Below are 11,734 nucleotides of genomic sequence, written 5' to 3'. Positions count from 1 at the left end.
GAGAGACTCTTCATCCTGATCCCTAGAGGTTCAGAGAGAGAGAGAGAGAGAGAGAGAGAGAGAGAGAGACTCTTCATCCTGATCCCTAGAGGTTCAGAGAGAGAGAGAGAGACTCTTCATCCTGATCCCTAGAGGTTCAGAGAGAGAGAGAGAGACTCTTCATCCTGATCCCTAGAGGTTCAGAGAGAGAGAGAGACTCTTCATCATAACCAAAAGAGAACAGAACATGTGGTCACTGTACGACAGGTGAGACTGAGACAGAGATGCACTTCCTCCTGAAGTGCCAAACATTCAACGAAGTAAGGAGCATTTATTGGAACAAGTTGAACTCTGTAATCCCAGGTTTCAAGGAGGTTGATGACCTCTCAAGACTGAGAGTACTCCTAGGAGAAGGAGACAAGGCACACCTTGCTGCCCAATATGTATACACATGCCACAACCTGAGACACACACACACACACACACACACACACACACACACACACACACACACACACACACACGTGTTGAAATGTAATTGTATCACTGTATATATATATCATCAATAATATGTAAAAATTTGAAATGTCTGTTAATGTTGTTAATTATTTTGTATTGTGATGCTTTGGCAACATTGTTTAATTTAACTTTCATGCCAATAAAGCCCCTTTGAATTGAATTGAATTGAATTGAGAGAGACTCTTCATCCTGATCCCTAGAGGTTCAGAGAGAGAGAGAGAGAGAGAGAGAGAGAGAGAGAGAGACTCTTCATCCTGATCCCTAGAGGTTCAGAGAGAGAGAGAGAGAGAGAGAGAGACTCTTCATCCTGATCCCTAGAGGTTCAGAGAGAGAGAGAGAGAGACCCTTCATCCTGATCCCTAGAGGTTCAGAGAGAGAGAGAGAGAGAGACTCTTCATCCTGATCCCTAGAGGTTCAGAGAGAGAGAGAGAGAGAGAGAGAGAGAGAGAGAGAGAGACTCTTCATCCTGATCCCTAGAGGTTCAGAGAGAGAGAGAGACTATTTATCCTGATCCCTAGAGGTTCAGAGAGAGAGAGAGAGAGAGAGACTCTTCATCCTGATCCCTAGAGGTTCAGAGAGAGAGAGAGAGAGAGACTATTTATCCTGATCCCTAGAGGTTCAGAGAGAGAGAGAGAGAGAGAGAGAGAGACTCTTCATCCTGATCCCTAGAGGTTCAGAGAGAGAGAGAGAGAGAGAGAGACTCTTCATCCTGATCCCTAGAGGTTCAGAGAGAGAGAGAGAGAGAGAGAGAGAGAGAGACTCTTCATCCTGATCCCTAGAGGTTCAGACAGAGAGAGAGAGAGAGAGAGAGAGAGAGAGAGAGAGAGACTCTTCATCCTGATCCCTAGAGGTTCAGAGAGAGAGAGAGACTCTTCATCCTGATCCCTAGAGGTTCAGAGAGAGAGAGAGAGAGAGAGAGAGAGACTCTTCATCCTGATCCCTAGAGGTTCAGAGAGAGAGAGAGAGAGAGAGAGAGAGAGAGAGAGAGAGAGAGAGAGAGAGACTCTTCATCCTGATTCCTAGAGGTTCAGAGAGAGAGAGAGAGAGAGAGAGAGACTATTTATCCTGAAAAATAAAGGAACTAAAAACCCTTTTAAAATAAATAATAATTAAATAAATAGCTAAACAAAATTATAATCGAATAAAAACTAATAATACAATTTATTAAGAATGGAAAATCTTAAAAATAATTACGTTAATGTACAAAAAAAACACACACACTCACACACACACACACACACACACACACACACACACACACACACACACACACACACACACACACACACTCACACACACTCACACACACACACACAGACACACACACACACACACAGAGACACACACACACAGACACACACACACACACACACACACACACACACACACACACACACACACACACTCACACTGAGACACACACACACACACACACACACACACACTCACACACACACACACACACACACACACACACACTCACACTGAGACACACACACACACACACACACACACACACACACACACACACACACACACACACAGAGACACACACACACACACACACACAGACACACACACACACACACACACACACACACACACACACACTCACACTGAGACACACACACACACACACACACACACACACACACACACACACACACACACTCACACTGACACTCACACTGACACACACACACACACACACACACACACACACACACACACTCACACTGAGACACACACACACACACACACACACACACACACACACACACACACACACACACACACACACACACACGCACACTGAGACACACACACACACACACACACACACACACACACACGCACACTGAGACACACACACACACACACACACACACACACACACACACACACACACACACACACACAGAAAAAAATAAAGGACTTACAATCTTTTTGGAAAATATGTAATGCTATAAAAAAAGGAGATGATCTTGTCGTTCATAAAGCCAGTGTGTGTGGAGCAGGTGAGCTCCCAGCAGGTGAGCTCCCAGCAGGTGAGCCCCCCCCCCCCATCCAGAGGCACTTGTATAAATCATTTATAGCCAGACCTCTTAAAGGGCCGGTACGCTGTTCCTGACCCTCAGCGATGGTTATTCAGAGGGTCCGGGTTAATGTTAAGCAGCGCTGACACGGAGGGGCCTATTGAAATGAGAGGAGTTTTAATAAAACATCCCTCTCCCAGGGGCCACGCTGAAGAAACACCTCTGATTCTCTGCAGCTGTGAGGTGCTTGGGATCATACAGAGTCCTCAGAGGAACCACGTCCCCTGAATGCATCATTTTTAATCATTTCCATCGCATGAAAACGTAGTAATGCTCATTTTTCGTGCATTTGTCTACAGATGAACAGCTATACGTGCATGCAGGCGTAACAGGAAACACCTCGGACTTTACTAGTGTTTGCATTATTACATTAGATATAATAACATGTTGTATTGACGGTACTTTTGTGTGTCTTTGGCATTCTTACAGTTTTTCTCAATCGCTAAACCCACTATTTAGAATCAAAATTCCTTTCATCAAACCAACAGCACAGCCATCGAAACAGAAAACCATTTCTCTACAACAGTATACCATTTATCATTGATATCACACAAAATGCAGATGCTAAGCAGTGTTTTGCAAAAACAGATCACAAAACTCTCTAACTGAAGTTACAATTACACCAACATCAAGAATCTTTTGTGTAACTCATGTCTACAAAATAAAATAATCTTCTCACAGTGGATAACACTTCCTCATTAACTTAGACCAGAGCTACACTAATCGACACTTGATGTGCAAAATATGAACACTTGTTATCAGTCAATCACCCCATTGAAAAAGGTAACTGCATGGAATGTACTGTATACCTTACAGTAATGATGTTACATTGAAAACATCTACATGACAGAATTTGCATGACTGTACTTCAAATGTTTTTTTTTGTATTGGGGTGAATTGAGTATTTCACTTCCATGTAAATGAATTGCTCACAGCTGATATCAATGACTTTCCTATAGTAATTGTAATTAGTGAGAATCCTATAAAAGACCTCCCTCACTTCAGTAAGATGTTTGTGTAAACAAAATGGCTGATCGAGTAGGTAGAGGAGCTCTGAGAGGAAGAAGGAACCCTGTTGTTCAGAGAGGAAGAGGGAGGGCTGATGTTCAGAGAGGAAGAGGGAGGGCTGATGTTCAGAGAGGAAGAGGGAACCATGTTCTTCAGAGAGGAAGAGGGAGGGCTGATGTTCAGAGAGGAAGAGGGGGGGCTGATGTTCAGAGAGGAAGAGGGAGAGCTGATGTTCAGAGAGGAAGAGGGAGAGCTGATGTTCAGAGAGGAAGAGGGAGAGCTGATGTTCAGAGAGGAAGAGGGAGAGCTGATGTTCAGAGAGGAAGAGGGAGGGCTGATGTTCAGAGAGGAAGAGGAAGAGGGGGGGCTGATGTTCAGAGAGGAAGAGGGAGGGCTGATGTTCAGAGAGGAAGAGGGAGGGCTGATGTTCAGAGAGGAAGAGGGAGGGCTGTTGTTCAGAGAGGAAGAGGGAGAGCTGATGTTCAGAGAGGAAGAGGGAGGGCTGATGTTCAGAGAGGAAGAGGGAGGGCTGATGTTCAGAGAGGAAGAGGGAGGGCTGATGTTCAGAGAGGAAGAGGGAGGGCTGATGTTCAGAGAGGAAGAGGGAGGGCTGATGTTCAGAGAGGAAGAGGGAGGGCTGATGTTCAGAGAGGAAGAGGGGGGGCTGATGTTCAGAGGAAGAGGGAGGGCTGATGTTCAGAGAGGAAGAGGGAGGGCTGATGTTCAGAGAGGAAGAGGGGGGGCTGATGTTCAGAGAGGAAGAGGGAGGGCTGATGTTTAGAGAGGAAGAGGGGGGGCTGATGTTCAGAGGAAGAGGGAGGGCTGATGTTCAGAGAGGAAGAGGGAGGGCTGATGTTCAGAGAGGAAGAGGGGGGGCTGATGTTCAGAGAGGAAGAGGGAGGGCTGATGTTCAGAGAGGAAGAGGGAGGGCTGATGTTCAGAGAGGAAGAGGGAGGGCTGATGTTCAGAGAGGAAGAGGGAGAGCTGATGTTCAGAGAGGAAGAGGGAGGGCTGATGTTCAGAGAGGAAGAGGGAGGGCTGATGTTCAGAGAGGAAGAGGAAGAGGGAGGGCTGATGTTCAGAGAGGAAGAGGGAGGGCTGATGTTTAGAGAGGAAGAGGAAGAGGGAGGGCTGATGTTCAGAGAGGAAGAGGGAGGGCTGATGTTCAGAGAGGAAGAGGGAGGGCTGATGTTCAGAGAGGAAGAGGGAGGGCTGATGTTCAGAGAGGAAGAGGGAGGGCTGATGTTCAGAGAGGAAGAGGGAGGGCTGATGTTCAGAGAGGAAGAGGGAGAGCTGATGTTCAGAGAGGAAGAGGGAGGGCTGATGTTCAGAGAGGAAGAGGGAGGGCTGATGTTCAGAGAGGAAGAGGGAGAGCTGATGTTCAGAGAGGAAGAGGGAGGGCTGATGTTCAGAGAGGAAGAGGGAGGGCTGATGTTCAGAGAGGAAGAGGGAGGGCTGATGTTCAGAGAGGAAGAGGGAGGGCTGATGTTCAGAGAGGAAGAGGGAGGGCTGGTGTTCAGAGAGGAAGAGGGAGGGCTGATGTTCAGAGAGGAAGAGGGAGGTCAGGTCATAACCCACGGCATGTCCCTCAGTGAGGCCGGCCAAAGGGTTCAGCCCAATATACCGAGATCAACCGTGGCATCCATTATTAGGATCTTCAGGGATGAAAATAGGTAAGCTACTGTAACCCTTTTTTACAGCACTTCATGCATTTCTATTTTGATGTAGGTTTCGATCACTGTTTTTATATTACAGTCCATAACATTCTCAAATATTTATTGATAGAACTGAAAGAGCACCCCGCCCTGGTGGCAGAGGAAAGGCCTTTACTCCAGAACAAGAGTCTGCCATTGTTGATATGGTTGTGGCCAACAATGAAATCCGCTTACAGTTTTTCTCAATCGCTAAACCCACTTTTTAGAATCTAAATTCATTTCTTCAAAACAAGAGCATAGCCATCTAAACAGAAACACACTTGCCATAACTCTGAATATCTTTTGCAAAATGCACTTACATGACCAAAACTGAAAATACTGGTCACAAAAAAGAATAAGTCGATCGAAACAGAACAAATTGTCCTCTAATGAGACAAATGTGTTTTCATAACTGAAACTCCGGTCACCATAATAACCCATTCTACCATAACAATATACATTTCTTGCAAAGTGCTCTAAGGCACTCAAAACTAAAAATACCCCTTCCAAAACCAGATACCTTCTCCAAAAACAAACATTTGTCAGCTCATGAGAAGACTATTTGAACAGTCATTACTAAGTGGCACACTAAATACTGACTACAATCATCAATACACAAACCTCAAGCTATCGATATTGGAAACTGAACGGAAAACTGACAAGTTGGGAGAAACAAACTTACATATAGGAAAAACAGAGTCTTACTGTAACTATGCCATTGTTTTTATTGTCTCATTTTCAGAAGAGCACCGTAACAGAAACAAAAGACGAATAGCAATACACTGGAAAAAAATAACATGGGTAAATGATGTAAATCAGCAGTAAAGCAGAGAATGAGATCTATATAACTTTACTGATCTGCTCTTTGGCGTCTGTCTGGCCACATAGCCTCATCTACGTCACAGCGTATGTCTTCCCTTGCAAGGCAGCGTGGGAAATATCTCCTTGCGTGTCGACACCACCCTTGACAGGATTCCGCAGAGATGTCCCGACAGCCAGCATTCATTGCGTCCAAAAGGGGCATTCTGTCATGAGGATGATGGTCATAAACCTTCCATCTCCAGGCAGAGAAGAACTCCTCAATGGGGTTTAGAAATGGGGAGTATGGAGGGAGGAACTCCATGGCCATGTGTGGATGAGCCTCAAACCATGCCCTCACGTCACGAGAGTGGTGGAATGCCACATTGTCCCATATGACCACGTGAACCGACCTCACTTGATCCCTCTCTTCTGGTGGCACAAGTCCGTCATACAGGACATCCAGGAAGGCAAGGACACGTTGCGTGTTATATGCTCCCATTAAAGGGATGTGAGCAAGGACGCCTTGTGTCGAGATAGCCGAACACAATGTTATGTTTCCTCCCCTTTGGCCTGGAACAAAGACTGTCGCTCTTTGCCCAATAAGGTTCCTCCCACGTCTCCTCACTTTGGAGAGGTTGAAGCCTGCTTCATCCACATATACAAAAACATGTGGTAATGCATTGCCTTCCAGCTCCATCATTCGCTAAAGAAAATGAAACAAACAGAGGACCGTTTTACATTACTGTAAGCAGTCAGACATACTAAAAATATAGGCAAGCCATCAGTGTGATTGAGGTCCTTACCTGTACATACCGGTGCCTTAACTCCTTCACACGGTCAGAGTTGCGTTCAAAAGGAACCTTATAGATCTGTTTCATTCTGAGGTGTTGCCTCTTTAACACCCGGTCAATGGTTGCAACACTTATAGACTGAATGTTACTGAAGACATCCTGGTCTGCAATTATTCTGGCCTGAATCTCCCTTAAGCGGATTTCATTGTTGGCCACAACCATATCAACAATGGCAGACTCTTGTTCTGGAGTAAAGGCCTTTCGTCTGCCACCAGAGCGGGGTGCTCTTTCAGTTCTATCAATAAATATTTGAGAATGTTATGTACTGTAATATAAAAACAGTGATCGAAACCTACATCAAAATAGAAATGCATGAAGTGCTGTAAAAAAGGGTTACAGTTGCTTACCTATTTTCGTGCCTGAAGATCCTAATAATGGATGCCACTGTTGATCTCGGTATATTGGGCTGAACCCTTTGGCCAGCCTCACTGAGGGACATGCCATGGTTTATGACGTGGTCCACAATAGTTGCACGGGTGTTGTCCGAAACTACTGTTCGCATTGGTCCCCTTTCAACTCTTCCACCACGCATACGTACAGCCCTCCCTCTTCCTCTCTGAACATGAGGGTTCCCTCTTCCTCTCTGAACATCAGCTCTCCCTCTTCCTCTCTGAACATCAGCTCTCCCTCTTCCTCTCTGAACATCAGCCCTCCCTCTTCCTCGCTGAACAACAGGGTTCCTTCTTCCTCTCAGAGCTCCTCTACCTACTCGATCAGCCATTTTGTTTACACAAACATCTTACTGAAGTGAGGGAGGTCTTTTATAGGATTCTCACTACAGTTTTTCTCAATCGCTAAACCCACTATTTAGAATCAAAATTCCTTTCATCAAACCAACAGCACAGCCATCGAAACAGAAAACCATTTCTCTACAACAGTATACCATTTCTCATTGATATCACACAAAATGCAGATGCTAAGCAGTGTTTTGCAAAACAGATCACACAATTCTCTAACTGAAGTTACAATTCTCTACACAAAGATCAAAAATCTGTTGTGTAACTCATGTCTACAAAACAACAAATAATCTTCTCACAGTGGATAACACTTCCTCATAAACTTAGACCATAGCTACACTAATTGACACTTGATGTGCAAAATATTAACACTTGTTATCAGTCAATCAGCCCATTGAAAAAGGTAACTCCATGGAATGTACTGTATACCTTACAGTAATGATGTTACATTGAAAACATTTACATGATAGAATTTGCATGACTGTACTTAAAATATTTTTTTAAATGGTGCCGGTAAAGCTATAATAGTGTTGATATGACTTGCATAGGTCTCTGAGATGTTCATATGGGGAGGATTAGCTATAGCTGATACAACATTTTTACAGTCAGTAATTGTGGTCTTTTCCTTTTTGCACATTGAGAAATGTTTTTTTTGTATTGGGGTGAATTGAGTACTTCACTTCCATGTAAATGAATTGCTCACAGCTGACATCAATGAATTTCCTATAGTAATTGTAATTAGTGAGAATCCTATAAAAGACCTCCCTCACTTCAGTAAGATGTTTGTGTAAACAAAATGGCTGATCGAGTAGGTAGAGGAGCTCTGAGAGGAAGAAGGAACCCTGTTGTTCAGCGAGGAAGAGGGAGGGCTGATGTTCAGAGAGGAAGAGGGAGAGCTGATGTTCAGAGAGGAAGAGGGAGAGCTGATGTTCAGAGAGGAAGAGGGAACCCTCATGTTCAGAGAGGAAGAGGGAGGGCTGTACGTATGCGTGGTGGAAGAGTTGAAAGGGGACCAATGCGAACAGTAGTTTCGGACAACACCCGTGCAACTATTGTGGACCACGTCATAAACCATGGCATGTCCCTCAGTGAGGCTGGCCAAAGGGTTCAGCCCAATATACCGAGATCAACAGTGGCATCCATTATTAGGATCTTCAGGCACGAAAATAGGTAAGCTACTGTAACCCTTTTTTACAGCACTTCATGCATTTCTATTTTGATGTAGGTTTCGATCACTGTTTTTATATTACAGTACATAACATTCTCAAATATTTATTGATAGAACTGAAAGAGCACCCCGCTCTGGTGGCAGACGAAAGGCCTTTACTCCAGAACAAGAGTCTGCCATTGTTGATATGGTTGTGGCCAACAATGAAATCCGCTTAAGGGAGATTCAGGCCAGAATAATTGCAGACCAGGATGTCTTCAGTAACATTCAGTCTATAAGTGTTGCAACCATTGACCGGGTGTTAAAGAGGCAACACCTCAGAATGAAACAGATCTATAAGGTTCCTTTTGAACGCAACTCTGACCGTGTGAAGGAGTTAAGGCACCGGTATGTACAGGTAAGGACCTCAATCACACTGATGGCTTGCCTATATTTTTAGTATGTCTGACTGCTTACAGTAATGTAAAACGGTCCTCTGTTTGTTTCATTTTCTTTAGCGAATGATGGAGCTGGAAGGCAATGCATTACCACATGTTTTTGTATATGTGGATGAAGCAGGCTTCAACCTCTCCAAAGTGAGGAGACGTGGGAGGAACCTTATTGGGCAAAGAGCGACAGTCTTTGTTCCAGGCCAAAGGGGAGGAAACATAACATTGTGTTCGGCTATCTCGACACAAGGCGTCCTTGCTCACATCCCTTTAATGGGAGCATATAACACGCAACGTGTCCTTGCCTTCCTGGATGTCCTGTATGACGGACTTGTGCCACCAGAAGAGAGGGATCAAGTGAGGTCGGTTCACGTGGTCATATGGGACAATGTGGCATTCCACCACTCTCGTGACGTGAGGGCATGGTTTGAGGCTCATCCACACATGGCCATGGAGTTCCTCCCTCCATACTCCCCATTTCTAAACCCCATTGAGGAGTTCTTCTCTGCCTGGAGATGGAAGGTTTATGACCATCATCCTCATGACAGAATGCCCCTTTTGGACGCAATGAATGCTGGCTGTCGGGACATCTCTGCGGAATCCTGTCAAGGGTGGTGTCGACACGCAAGGAGATATTTCCCACGCTGCCTTGCAAGGGAAGACATACGCTGTGACGTAGATGAGGCTATGTGGCCAGACAGACGCCAAAGAGCAGATCAGTAAAGTTATATAGATCTCATTCTCTGCTTTACTGCTGATTTACATCATTTACCCATGTTATTTTTTTCCAGTGTATTGCTATTCGTCTTTTGTTTCTGTTACGGTGCTCTTCTGAAAATGAGACAATAAAAACAATGGCATAGTTACAGTAAGACTCTGTTTTTCCTATATGTAAGTTTGTTTCTCCCAACTTGTCAGTTTTCCGTTCAGTTCCAATATCGATAGCTTGAGGTTTGTGTATTGATGATTGTAGTCAGTATTTAGTGTGCCACTTAGTAATGACTGTTCAAATAGTCTTCTCATGAGCTGACAAATGTTTGTTTTTGGAGAAGGTATCTGGTTTTGGAAGGGGTATTTTTAGTTTTGAGTGCCTTAGAGCACTTTGCAAGAAATGTATATTGTTATGGTAGAATGGGTTATTATGGTGACCGGAGTTTCAGTTATGAAAACACATTTGTCTCATTAGAGGACAATTTGTTCTGTTTCGATCGACTTATTCTTTTTTGTGACCAGTATTTTCAGTTTTGGTCATGTAAGTGCATTTTGCAAAAGATATTCAGAGTTATGGCAAGTGTGTTTCTGTTTAGATGGCTATGCTCTTGTTTTGAAGAAATGAATTTAGATTCTAAAAAGTGGGTTTAGCGATTGAGAAAAACTGTAATTACAATTACTATAGGAAATTCATTGATGTCAGCTGTGAGCAATTCATTTACATGGAAGTGAAGTACTCGATTCACCCCAATACAAAAAAAAACATTTCTCAATGTGCAAAAAGGAAAAGACCACAATTACTGACTGTAAAAATGTTGTATCAGCTATAGCTAATCCTCCCCATATGAACATCTCAAAGACCTATGCAAGTCATATCAACACTATTATAGCTTTACCGGCACCATTTAAAAAAATATTTTAAGTACAGTCATGCAAATTCTATCATGTAAATGTTTTCAATGTAACATCATTACTGTAAGGTATACAGTACATTCCATGGAGTTACCTTTTTCAATGGGGTGATTGACTGATAACAAGTGTTAATATTTTGCACATCAAGTGTCAATTAGTGTAGCTATGGTCTAAGTTTATGAGGAAGTGTTATCCACTGTGAGAAGATTATTTGTTGTTTTGTAGACATGAGTTACACAACAGATTTTTGATCTTTGTGTAGAGAATTGTAACTTCAGTTAGAGAATTGTGTGATCTGTTTTGCAAAACACTGCTTAGCATCTGCATTTTGTGTGATATCAATGAGAAATGGTATACTGTTGTAGATAAATGGTTTTCTGTTTCGATGGCTGTGCTGTTGGTTTGATGAAAGGAATTTTGATTCTAAATAGTGGGTTTAGCGATTGAGAAAAACTGTAATGGAGATTCAGGCCAGAATAATTGCAGACCAGGATGTCTTCAGTAACATTCAGTCTATAAGTGTTGCAACCATTGACCGGGTGTTAAAGAGGCAACACCTCAGAATGAAACAGATCTATAAGGTTCCTTTTGAACGCAACTCTGACCGTGTGAAGGAGTTAAGGCACCGGTATGTACAGGTAAGGACCTCAATCACAGTGAAGGCTTGCCTATATTTTTAGTATGTCGGACTGCTTACAGTAATGTAAAACGGTCCTCTGTTTGTTTCCTTTTCTTTAGCGAAGGATGGAGCTGGAAGGCAATGCATTACCACATGTTTTTGTATATGTGGATGAAGCAGGCTTCAACCTCTCCAAAGCGAGGAGACGTGG

This window comes from Notothenia rossii (assembly GCF_949606895.1).
Source record: "Notothenia rossii genome assembly, chromosome: 3".
Taxonomy (NCBI): Eukaryota; Metazoa; Chordata; class Actinopteri; order Perciformes; family Nototheniidae; genus Notothenia; species Notothenia rossii.
The sequence above is the reverse complement of the archived record's forward strand: the minus strand, read 5'-3'. Positions refer to the sequence as shown.